Genomic DNA, 13,459 nt, shown 5'->3' on the forward strand with positions numbered 1-13,459 from the left:
ATGTGTTACCTTGGGCACTTTATGGCCTTAAGACTGTAACTGTGTAGCCAAATAAATTGCCTTTTTATAAAAGCCAATCCATCTCTGGTGTTTTGCATTCTGCAGCATTAGCAAACTAGAACAACACTAAACAATAATGGAATAAACTCTCCAAAAAAAAAGACATAGACTGGCAGAATGGATTAAAAAACAGGACCCATCTGTATGCTATCTACAAGAAACTCACTTTAGACACAAGACAAAAATAGGCTGAAAGTGAAAGATTGGAAAAAGTATTTCGTGCAAGCAACAATGAGAAAAAAGTGGGAGTAGCTATATTAATATCAGACAACTGAGACTTCAAAAGTAAAACAATTAAAGAGACAGAAGGACACTATATATTAATAAAAGGGAGAATTCATCAAGAAAACATAACAATTATAAATATTTATGCAGTAATACATATTGCCCAAAAATACATGAGCTGAACGTGGAGAACACTGAAAGAAGTAGACACCTCTACAATAATAGTTGGAGACTTCAATGCACTGCTCTCATCAATGGAGAGAGCATCTAGACAGAGGACCAATAAGGAAATGGAGATGTTGAATTGTGTGATAAATGAACTAGACTTGACAGATATTTATAGAACACTTCACCCCACAACAACGGAATACACATTTTTCTCAAGTGCTCAGGGAACATGTTGGGTCACAAAACAAGTCTCAACAAATTTAAAAATATTGATATTATACAAAAATACTTTGTGAGATCATAATGGAATGAAGTTGAAAACCAATTACAGGCAGAAGATCATAAAATTCACAAAAATATGGAGGCTAAAAAACACACTCCTACAAAACTAGTGGGTAAAGGAAGAAATTACAAGAGGAATTACTGAATACCTCAAGGCAAATGAAAATTAAAACACAACATATCAAAATTTATGGGATGCAGCAAAGGTGGTGCTGAGAGGGAAATTTATATCCCTAAACTCCTATATTAAAATAGAAGGGAGAACAAAATTGAGAAATTAACTGCTCACCTAGAGGAGCTAGAGAAAAAAAACAGTAAACCAACCCCACAGAAAACAGAAGGAAGGAAATAACAAAGATTAGAGCATAAATAAATGAAATTGAGAACAGGAAAACAATAGAGAGAATCAACAAAACCACAAGTTGTTTCCTTGAGAAAATCAATAAGATTGATGACCCCCCCCAAAAGAGAGAGAGAGAGAGTGGATGCAAATAAATACAATCAGAATGGGAAAGGAGACATAACTACCAACCCTGCAGAAATAAAGGAGATAATGAGAAGATACTATGCAAAACTATATGCTAATAAATAGGCAATTTCCTAGAGAAGCACCAACAAACAGCACTGACTTAAGGAGAAATAGATGACCTCAACACAAGTAAAGTGATTGAGTCAGTCATCCAAAAGCTCCCCAAAAAAAACTCCCAAGTCTAGATGGCTTCACATGTGAATTCCACCAAGCATTCAAGAAAGAATATCAATCCTGCTCAAATTCTTCAAAAAAAAATTGAAGAGGAGGGAAATCTACCTAATTCATTCTATGAAGCCAACATCCCCCTAATATCAAAATCAGACAACCATACTACAAAAAAAGAAAATTACAGACCAATCACTTTAATGAATATGAATGCAAAACTCAACAAAATACTCACAAATTGAACCCAGCAGCACATTAAAAGAATTATGCACCACAGCCAGGTGGGATTTATTCTTGGTATACAAGACTGGTGCAACAAAAGAAAATCAATTAATGTAATACACCACATCAATAAATAAAAGCAAAGAAACATATCATTTTGATCAATGCAGAAAATGCATTTGAGAAAATTCAACATCCTTTCTTGATGAAAACACTTCAAAGGATAGAAATAGAAGGGAACTTTCTCAATATGACAGGCAATATATGAAAAATCCCACAGCTAACATCATACTCAATGGGGAAAGACTGAAAGCTTTCCTTCTAAGATCAGGACAAGATAGGGATACCCACTGTCACCATTAAGAGGAAGAAGTAAAATTTTCACTCTTTACAGATAATATGATTCTATATGTAGAAAAAAGCAGAAAAATCTGTAGCAAAGCTATGAGAACTAATCAATGAATACAGCAAAGTGCCAGTCTACAAGATCAATGTGCAAAAATCAAATAATGTGCAACAACATGAGGAAAACAAGAAAAAAACATTACAGTTTACAACAGCAACCAAAAGAATCAAGTATTCAGGAACCAAGGCCACAAAAGAACAATAAAGAGAAAACTACAAGAAACTGCTAAAAGAATTGAGCAGGACTTTGAAAATTGTAAGAACAAACTGTGTTCATGGATTGGAAGACAAAATATAGTTATGATGTCAGTTCTACCTAAACTGATTTCTAGATTCAATGCAATACCAATTAAAATCCCAACAACTTACTTTGCAGAAATAGAAAAATCAATAAACAAGTATGTTTGGAAGGTCAAGATGCCCTGAATAGCCAAAAATATCTTTAGAAAGAGAATTGAACTGAGAGGTCTCACACTACCTGGCATTGAAACACATTACAAAGCTACAGTGGTCAAAACAACATGGTACTGACATATGACTAATGTAATTGAATTGAGTATTCAGAAATAGACCCTTGCATTTACAGACAGTTGATTTTGATAAGGCAGTCAAGCCAAAATAACTGGGACAGAGCAGCCTCTTCAATAAATGGTGTTTGGAGAACTGAATATCCATTTCCAAAAGAATGAAAGAGGACTCCTATCTTACACCTTATACAAAAATGAACTCAAAATGGATCAAAGACCTAAACATTAGTGCTAAGACTGTAAAACTCTTAGAAGAAAATGTAGGGCAATATCTTAAAGATCTTGTGATTGGAGGAGGTTTCCTGCATCTTACACCCAAAGCATGAGCAACCTAAGAACAAATACACAAATGGGATCTCCTCAAATCAAACACTTCTGTACATCAAAGGACTTTGTTAGAAAAGTAAAAAGGCAGCTTACACAATGGGGGACAATATTTGGAAATCACATACCAGATTAGTGTTTAATATCCCAAATATATAGTGATCCTACAACTCAACAACAGAAAGACAAACAACCCAACTAAAAAATGGGCAAAAGACATGGACAGACACTTTTCTTAAGAGGAAATACAAATGGCTCAAAACATATGAGAAAATGCTCAACTTCACTGGCTATTAGGGAAATGCAAATCAAAACCACAATGAGATATCTCATACCTACCAGAACGGCCATGGTCCAAAAAACAAAATTACAAGTGCTGGAGAGAATGTGGAGAAAGAGGCACACTTATTCATTGCTGGGGGCAATGTAGAATGGTGCAATCACTGTGGAAGACAGTGTAGAGGATCCACAAGAAGCTAGGTTTAGATTTGTCATATGAAGCAGCTATTCCATTGCTAGGTATATACTCAAAGGAATGGAAAGTTAAGACACAAATGGACTTTTGTAAACTGATGTTTATTGTTGCATTATTCATGATTGCCAAGAGATGGAAGCAGCCCAAATATCCATCAATGGATGAGTGGATAAACACACTGTATTATACTATACACCTGATGGAATATTATGCAACTGTAAGACAGAACAAAGGCATGGAATATATAATAATGTGGAGGAACCTTGAGGATATGCTGAGTGAAGTTAAAAACAAAAGGACAAATACTGTATGGTCTCACTAATATGAACTAACATTAGGAGCAAATTTTGAGATTTAAAAGCTGGTAACAATCTATCAGGAGATAGAAAGAGGGTAGAGATCAGGCATTTATGCTGAAGGACTACAGAATGTTCAGCAGGATTGATTGTATAGATCCAGAAATAGATAGCATAGTACTGTGAGATGGTAGCACAATATTGTAAGTACACTGAACAAAGATGCCTGTGAGTAAGGCTGAAAGAGGTGGGATAGGGGAATGTATGACACCAGAGGTAAAGATAGATGATGAAGACAGGGACTGTGTAACTTGGCAAAAACTGGACTGGCAATGACTGTTACTAAATGTACAAATGTAAATGTTCTCACATGTGGGAGAACAAATGAATGCCAACCATGCAAAGTGTTGAAAAAGAGGTGGTATTTGGGAAAAAAACATAAAGCAAACTGGAGTCTATGTTCAATAGTAACATTGTAATATGCTTCCATTAAATGTAACAAAGGCAATACATCAAAGTTAAATGTGTATGAGAGGGGATTATAAGGGAGGGATATGGGATTCTTGGTAGTGATGTTATTTTCTGTCCTTACTAACATATTGTACTGTATGACACTTTATTTTTCTTTCTATTATCTTTTTATTATTCACCAAAAAAAACTTTTTCATAGTAATCAGTGTGTTCAAGTGCTCACTGTGGTGATAAATGTACAACCGTATGATGATACCATGAACAACTGATTGTACACTGTGGATAATTGTATTTTATGTGACTATATTTCTATAAAATTGTAGGAAAAAGATAAATAGGGGTAAAGGTGTTGGAGAAAACTTGGAGAGAGGGATGTACCTATTTACTGTTGATGAGGGGCAGACTGATGTAGCCTTTCTGGAGGTCAATGTGGTGGTTCCACAAGAAGCTAAGTATCTGAGGCCATAAGGTCCTGCAACCTCATTATGGGGTATGTACTTGGAAGATCTGAGAGCAGAGACATGAATGAACATTTGCACATTGGTGTTTATGGAGGCATTATTCATGATTTGCAGTGGGTAGAGGTGGCCTAAGGGTACACTGGCTGAGGAACAGAATAGTGAGCTGTGGTGTATGCACACAATGGAATATGAGCAACTATGAGAAGGGTGAAGTTGTGAGACATGCAAGGTGAAGGAATCCTGTAACAGCATTTTGAGTGAAGTACACCAGAGACAAAGGCAAAGACTATAATGTGTCACTGATACGGACTAACTATGATGTGTAAACTCAGAATTGAATATTAGAGCACAGCCTAACAGGGAAAAGATTATTGTAATGGTCCCTAGATTGTAAGCACTTACGCAGTCAAATATTCCTGAATTGTAATGCCTGTCTCCAAACTCTGAGATGTTGATCCCTTGATGTATAACCTGACTGGTGTCTGGAATATTGGGTATCTGTGTGACACCTGAAACTCAGAGCTAGAACTCAGCAGATATGAATGTCAGTATTAACATACAGCAACCATTAAAAAAAAGCTGAAAAAGAGCCCAGACTTCAATTAGAGATATGAATAAGCAGATCTGTTTAAGACTAGGGCAAATTGGGCCAAAGGGTAAAGGTTGAAACTGACTGTGTGTTAAAACTTCAATTTCCATGTGAGACCAAGGGAAGAAATTTTTATTTGGTATAGGATTTGTATTTTCTAAACATATAACTTCTACAGTCAGTTTGTTCAAACACCACAATTACATGGAACTTTGAATAGGAAGTGAGATATAGTAGGTCTGTATAGGTTAGAGTGAAATAGCAACACATCCCAAATAATTTTGGCAGAGAAAAAGTATATATTCAGGGACCCCTGAGGAGCTGAGGGAGGATGTGGTGTTGGACTTTCTCACCTGGGTTGTTGCTGATGTTCTCACAAACTGGGGATGATAGCTTGACTTGGTGAGCCCTCTGTCTTGGGGCTTGCCCTATGAAGCTTGTTACTGCAAAGGAGAGGCTAAACCTGCTTATAATTGTGCCTGAGTCTCCTGCTTAGTGCCTCTTTGTTGCTCAGATGTGGTCCTCTCTCTCTAAGCCACTTTTCAGGTGATCACACTGCCCTCCCCCCTACATGGGACCTGACTCCCAGGGGTGTAAATCTCCCTGACAATGCAGGATATGACTCCCAGGGATGAATCTGAACCTGGCATTGTGGGATTGAGAACATCTTCTTGACCAAAAGGGGATGTGAAATGAAATGAAATAAAGCTTCAGTGGCTGAGATTTCAAATGGAGTTGAGAGGTCACTCTGGTGGACATTCTTACCCGCTATATAGATAACACTTTTTAGGTTTTAATGTATTGGAATGGCTAGATGTAAATACCTGAAACTACCAAGCTCCAACCCAGTAGCCTTGACTCTTGAAGATGATTGTATAACAATGTAGCTTACAAGGGGTGACAGTGTGACTGTGCAAAACCTTGTGGATCACCCTCCCTTTATCCAGTGTATGGATGGATGAGTAGAAAAATGGGGACAAAAACTAAATGAAAAATAGGGTGGGATGGGGAGATGATTTGGGTGTTCTTTTTTTTTTTATTCTTATTCTGATTCTTTCTGGTATAAGAAAATGTTCAAAAATAGATTTGGGCGATGAATGTACAACTATATGATGGTACTGTGAAGAGTTTATTGTACAACATGATTGTATGGTATGTGAATATATCTCAATAAAACTGAATTCAGAAAACTATTAACAAAATTATTCAGTCGTTTACATCACAGACAAGGAATTTGCAATTCATTACTGTGGTCTGTCAAAGGAAACTATCCATTAAGAATCTATGCACAATGTAATTGGAAATGTACGGCACTTTAGAAAAGCCTATAAGGTTGATTTACAGAAAGAAAGTCTGCTAGGCTATTTGTTAGAACAACCAAAGAATCAAAATATTAAAACTGTGTTGGCTAGTAATAAATTTGCACTTAAAAAAACCATTTCATTTTGGTTAAGAATATTCCAATTACATTAACATCATTACCATTGTTGAAGATCATGTCAGTTCCAGTAAATTGCCCTTCGGTTGATTTGTTTTGGGAAAGGTCAGCATTTTTAAAAAGTAGCAAAGGAGTCTTCACCACAACAGCTTTCTAGTTACACTGACAGAGCTTCACAAATTTACAGAACCCATGAATCCAGTGGCTGAGAGAGTTCTGTCAAATACTGAGAACATTCCTGGAGAGAGAGTTGAGTCCTGCATACATGAATCATAAATGATGCATAAGGAAGAGAAAAGAGATGTGAGTATACTTTATACAGTACTAGAAAAGTGTTCTCACATTCAGCTGTCATTCCCATTCCTACAAGGTAATGAAGCTGAAAAACATGGCTGTTCAGATTAACATGTATGAATTAGTAGAACAACTTCTGGATACAAAAGATTAAGATTTCCTCAGCTCTTTGATTAATATACCCTAAGGTTTGGGCATGTCTTCATGGTTATCAAGCCATCACAGCTATCCAGTTAAAGCATGTGCAAAACAGACAACTCTTCTGTTCACAGTAAATGAGGTAATGTCAATTTGTCCTTTTCAGGAATTTGGAAGTTCATCAGATAAGAAATATTTTAGACTTTCAAGATATTGTGCATAAAGGTGTATGTCATTATGCCCAACCACTTCAACCAAGAGGGGTTCTGCAGCTCAGGGGCAGTGCTCACACACCACCAGGCCATGGGAGAAATCAATGACCTTGCTCTCTGTACCATGAATGATCAACATGGGGGAGGTGACATTGGAGATCTTGTCAATGCTGTGGAATGCATCAAAGCAGTGTGTCTCCCTGGTGTCAGGAAAGGCAGCCCCCAACCAGACATCAGAGAGGAAAGGAGAATGACTGCTGCACACTCATACTGCAAGTCCAAGCCCACTGTGGGGATGGTCCCAATACTCTGGCCATAGAGGATGATGTTCTCAGGACTCATGCCATACTGATGTGCAACACCTGCCGTGCCACAGCAATATCAGCTTAGAGGTTCTCTGAGGGCTTGCCCAACTGATGCCTTAGCCTGAATAGTTGTAGGAGAAGATTTTGCAGTTGATGCATGAGCGAAGGCTGATGCAGAAGCTGCACATCTGGCCAAGGCCCATGGTGTTGCCAAGTGGGAAGAGCAGTGTATAGTGGCTGGAGGGCACACAAGTACATGGACCTGAGCCACTTGTCCTGGGTGGTGCAGGAGAAGACCTTAAAGGCCTACAGCTCATACAGTGAGTACTGCTAGTCCACATGCCTGCTGGGGTGCAGACTGCACATGCTGGGACCAGGCCCGGGCCCTCCTTGTGCTGCAGCAATGCTGGCTGGGTTATAGCATGGCCAGGGCCACTGTAGGTGTGCTGGGTGCTGGGGCTGCACTGCTCTGGGTAAATCAGCTCTGGTGACAGGAAGGCCAGCTTGTCAGCAGTGCAGCTTGGGCAGAGCAGCAGCAGAAGAATTCACAGCTTGCCCTGTGAGAAGCCATCCATCCTGGGGTCTGGCTTGGGCATCTGGGCCACCTCCCACATGCCACCCCAGGCACAGCTGGCTGGATGGATCTGGGAGAGAGGGAGAGTGGATGTAGAGGGTGGCTGTAGCCTGCCCTCCAAGAGGCAGGAGGAGGTGAGGCCCTTTTAGGGATTTTTAATCTAAGCAATGAATTTCTGCTCATGGTTCTGAGAAACCATGACCTGTGTGAGAATATTTAGCAATGCACAAATACAAAATTTCAACTGAAGAAAAGGATGTGAAGTTGACAGATCAAGTATTCCAAAGAGCAGCAGGAGCCAACTGAACATGTGAGTCTAGGAGTCAACCCTAATCTACACTTTGTCAGAACCAGTGCAGTCCTGGCTGTCCCAGGGCTGGAGAATGAAAAGAGCATTTTTGTTTCACCTCCCCATGGATCCAGAGCACTGCATGTAATTACCACTGGACTAAATACCACAGTAACAATCAGCCTCATCCTCAGTCTGGAGCCTGGAAATTGCAGAATTCCTGCATTGGCTGAGGAATCTTTGGATCTAGAGAAGCAGCTGGGGACCCCAGAACCCTGATGCTTACTGAGGCTGAGTAGAAAGTCAGCAGATAAAAGGGAGGGCTCCCTGGCTTCTGTACCAGTATATGTGCAGCCACCAACAAGGAGGCAACTGCTCAGGGTGCAAGTGAGTCTCACAGATGTTCCCAGGGATGCAGAGAGGGGAGGTGGCTGAGTCAGCACAGGCTGGGAGAGGGAACCTGCAACACAGACATGCATGGGGGCTGAGGCAGTGTCCAGCTCTAAGCTACTTGTTCTTATCTTCTCCAATTGTTTGAAAGAGGAGGGGATATCCATGCAAATTTGGGTCTTCTACTATGATATTTGCTCCACCTTGAGGGCTGGTAGAATCTAGAACTTGGTTTCTTTGACTCTGGGGGATGAAGGTTGACACTTAGAGTTTACCCTGTGGGACAGCTGGGAGGAAACACCTGCTAGGACCTTACTCAGACCCATAAGCAAGAGACTCTACCCAGCCCAGGGAAAATACAACTGTTGAATTTCCATCAGCAAGCCTTAGAGAGTTTGGGGGGCTGCACAGCTGTGGGCACCCACTGTGCAGACTCTGGGGAAGACATACAAGGCCCCCTGCTGCTCACTGGTCAAACTCCAGCTTCTAGTTTGAGATAACATCAAGGACATTGGACCAGGAACCTGGTCACTGTCAGTCCACAGACACCTTTGGGCTACAAGGAAACTGATTTTAACAAATTGTCTTTTTGCTGAGGAGTTCCTGGATTAATAGAGGAAAGTGATATGGAAAATAGAGGGCCTGTCACTGTGACTAACTGTGTGGATGGGAGGGTGCAAAGTGAGCTGGAAGCAAACACTTGTGCACATCATTCAACAGGGGCGGCTGGTTATATGGTTTGAATAGAGAGAGGGTTTTCTGCAACTGGGCAAGCAAATATTCCTAGGAGAGGTGTTGGGTTCTTGGAAAATGTAGGAGTATTTAGAAACACTAGGAAAAATTAAATAACATGGAATGTAGAGGGGAGGGCAAAATATATGGTAGAACTTTCCAGAGGCCTGATACCATTGAAGAGATGAATGGTGAGGGCAATGGATATAGAATGTAAAAAAAAAAAAAAAAAAAAAGAAAACAAAAATCTCTTTGATAGTGAAGAGATTGAACTATGTTTTTGACAGCTTTAGTGATATATAATTGACTTACAATAAATTGCACATGTTTAATGTGTTCAGCTTGATAAATTGTGAAAATGTCACCACAATCAGGACAATCAGCATCACCTTCACCCCTAATGATTCCTTTGCCTTGGAATGGGCTGCTGTGAGGGACTTTGGGATAGAAGAAAGGAGAGTAAATCCCAAGGTTGTGTGTGGTGTGAGCCTGGGCCCAGGGAGACAAGTAGATAAACAGAAGACCCAGAAAGAGGCTGACAGGCTGCTGCGGGACATCTAACCTCCTGACAGATGAGAGGGGAGTTTTTGTCTCACTTCCCCATGGCCCTGGCACTGTGTGAGCATCACTGCTGTCATAGGACTGACAGTAATAAACAGCCTCATCCTCTGACTGGAGCCCGTGATGCTCAGGGAGCCCGAGTTGCCAGACTTGGAGCAGAGAATCGATCGGGACTCCTGAGTCTCGATTGCTGCTATCATAGATGAGGAGTTTGGGGGCCTTTCCTGGGAGCTGCTGGTACCAGTTCACATCATAGTCTCCGATGTTGGTGCTGCTCCCAGAGCAGGAGATGGTGACCGTCTGGCCCAGAGCCCAGACACCGAGGGTGGCTGAGTCAGCACTGCCTGGGCCCAGGACCCTGGAAGCAGGAATAGAGAGAGATGATGATTTCCTCCAGACAAGAGGAGAAAACAGGGCCCCACATGTCTTGCCAGAGCCCACTCCCTGGCCTCTTGTTTTGTCACCTGTGCAGTGAGCAATGAGGGCAAGGAGGAGAGGGGACAGGGCCATGTTGTGACAGTCCTGAGTCCTGCCTTCTGTCAGCCCACAGCTGAGGTGGAGCTCCCTCCAAATCTCTCCCAGCCCCTTTTCAACCTCAGAGAGGGAGGGTCCACCCATGCAAATGGGATCCCCCAGCTTTCTGATCCCCACACTGGGTCCTGGGTCAGCCCCCTCTGGGTGGGGAAAGGTGAAAGTTTGTGTTGGGTGGGGCCTGTGGACCCAGGGGTGGGAGTGGTACAGTTGGCCTCATGAGCCTTATTAGATGACACCAGGCAGTGCAGGTGGCTGCTCCAGCATGAGTCTCCCCAGACCCCTCAGGAACATCCCCAAGTGCCCCCTGGTGCCCAGGCCCAGACAGAGCCATGTGTGACATGGAGACCTGAACCCTTTAGAGAAGCTCCTGCCTTCCCACTGCTCTGCCTGCCCTTTCTGTCTTATGGCTGGGCCAGGAGCCCCTTTATGTGGCTTCTCATCATCTCAGTGCATCTTTGTTCTCTACTGGACCTTTGCGGGATGAGTCTGCCCCAGAGCTCTCATGGCTGTTGATTGGTGAAGGAAGAACCCTTGTCTTGTATCCAACTGCTGGATAAAAAAGTAAAAAAGGAAAGAGAGGCTTGGAAGCACATATAGAAATGGTGATAATCAATAATGTAACTAAAAGAATAAAAAGAGAAAAATGGGAGAGCTGACAAATAAAATCCAAAGGATAAATGATTGAAGTAAGAATGATGTTTACAGAATTAACACTGAATGTTATTGGATTAAACTCCCCAATCAAAAGACACAGATTGGAGAATGGGATAAAATTATATATGATCCATCTATATGTTCATAACAGGAGACTCATTTCAGACCCAAAAATACAGAGATTGAAAGTGAATGGATGGAAAAAGATACTCCACATAAAATAACCACAAAAGTTGGGGTAGCTATAAGAAGAAATAACAGTCATATATATTTATGACCTAATCAAGGTGCCACAAATAATAAGGCAACTCTAGCAAAATTGATGGAAGTAATGGAATACTCTACAACAATAGTGGAAGCATCAACTCACCCTCTCTTCCAAAGATAGTACATTTAGAAAGATGTTCAATAAGGAAATAAAGAACCTAAAAATATGATAAATGAAATAGAAATATATATATATATTATCATTGCACCCCAAAATAGCAGGATGTACTTACTTCTGAAGTGCTCATGGAACATTCTACAAGATATACTGAGACACAAATCAGGTCTTAATACATTCAAAAGACTGAAATTATACAAACCACTTTCTCTAATCATAATTGAAAAGGCTGAAAATCAATAAACACCAGAGAACTGGAAATTATGCAAATACATGGAGGTTAAACAACATCCTCTTAAAGAGTCAATGGGTCAAAGAAGAAATTGCAAGAGATATCAGTAAATATCTCAAGACAAATGAAAATGAGAATACATATATGAAAACTTATGGAATGATGGGAAGGCAGTGTTGAGAGGGAAATTTATAGCCCTAATTGCCAACGTTGAAAAGGAAGAAAGAGATAAAGTCAAAGACCTAACTGAACAGCTGGAGGAACAACACAAAGAACAGCAAACTAATCCCAAGGCAAGGTGAAAGAAAACCAAAATTATAGTGGATGAATGAAATGGAGGAAAATAGAAAAATAGAATCAATAAACCAAAAGTTGGTTTTTTGAAATCAATAGAATTGACAAACCCTTTGCTAGACCTCAGAGTTAAAAAGGGAGAAGCTGCAAATAAATAAAATCAGAAATGAGAGGGAGTACAATGCCATGCACCCCAAAGAAATGGAAAGATCATACAAGGTTACTATGAACAACTGTATTCCAACAACTAGACAAGTTAGATGAATTGGACAACTTTCTAGAAACATGAACAACCTACACAGGCCTGAGAAAAATTAGAGGACCTTAGCATACCAATCACAAGTAAAGAGTTTGAATCAATCATCAAAAACCTACCAAAAAAAATGCCCAGGTCCAGATGTCTTAACAGGTGAATTTTCCCAAGCATTCCAAGAAAAGTTAATGCCATTCCTTTTGAAACTCTTCCAAAACATTTAAGAGGCTATTTTGGAAATAGTTGAAAGTACAAAATTATAGCATATACCACATTCAAACATTTGCATCACCCAGGTTCAGCCATCACCACTATGACTCTTCTGTTTAATCTTTCACTCATCAGAAGCCATCAAACACACCCTCACTCAAGAACTTTAGAACAAATTGTTGACATAATATAACTTCAGTGTTGTATTATTTCCTATATACATCCATGTTTTTTGTTCACAACCCTTGTATTTTAAAACACTGGATTCCAACAACTCTCCTGTAAATTGTTTTCTGTTGTTTTTTTCCGCAATGTTTATCTAATGGTTTACCTGATTGGAAATTGAAGACTCACAATGGATCCTAAGTTTTGCAATTCAGTGGTTCATAACATGACCTATTTCTTAGAATTCAGTCCAGATTGGCTCAAAATTTTCAGACTATCTCTCATCAGCCTCCTTCATCTACCTCTCCCACTGCAGACACATCTCTTCTCTGGACACAAAGTTTACATACCACTTCAGTCTTACCTCAAGACATTTACCACCTGGGTGAGAGTTTGGCATAGGGAGCAGAATATCAGAATTATATTGTATGGTGGATTTTGATGTCTCTATTTGACATCTGGTTCATGAATGTCTACCTTATAGGATCTCAGTTAGTTGAAACATTAAGCAGATATTAACTTACTACCCTATCTTAGCACATGGACTTTGCCTCTGTGCTCAGAGTTTTCTCCACCACCACTACCTTCTCCCTGTGG

The 13,459-nt window shown here is 40.3% G+C and overlaps 2 pseudogenes; both read right to left on the bottom strand.

The window, feature by feature from the left end:
- Window positions 1–6,591: 6,591 nt before the first annotated feature.
- On the bottom strand, window positions 6,592–7,978 carry LOC119519114 (annotated as a pseudogene).
- A 156-nt stretch (window positions 7,979–8,134) lies between these two features.
- Window positions 8,135–10,645, bottom strand: LOC119519330 (annotated as a pseudogene).
- Between the last annotated feature and the right edge of the window lie 2,814 nt (window positions 10,646–13,459).

This window comes from Choloepus didactylus, chromosome 23, assembly GCF_015220235.1.
Source record: "Choloepus didactylus isolate mChoDid1 chromosome 23, mChoDid1.pri, whole genome shotgun sequence".
Lineage (NCBI taxonomy): Eukaryota > Metazoa > Chordata > Mammalia > Pilosa > Megalonychidae > Choloepus > Choloepus didactylus.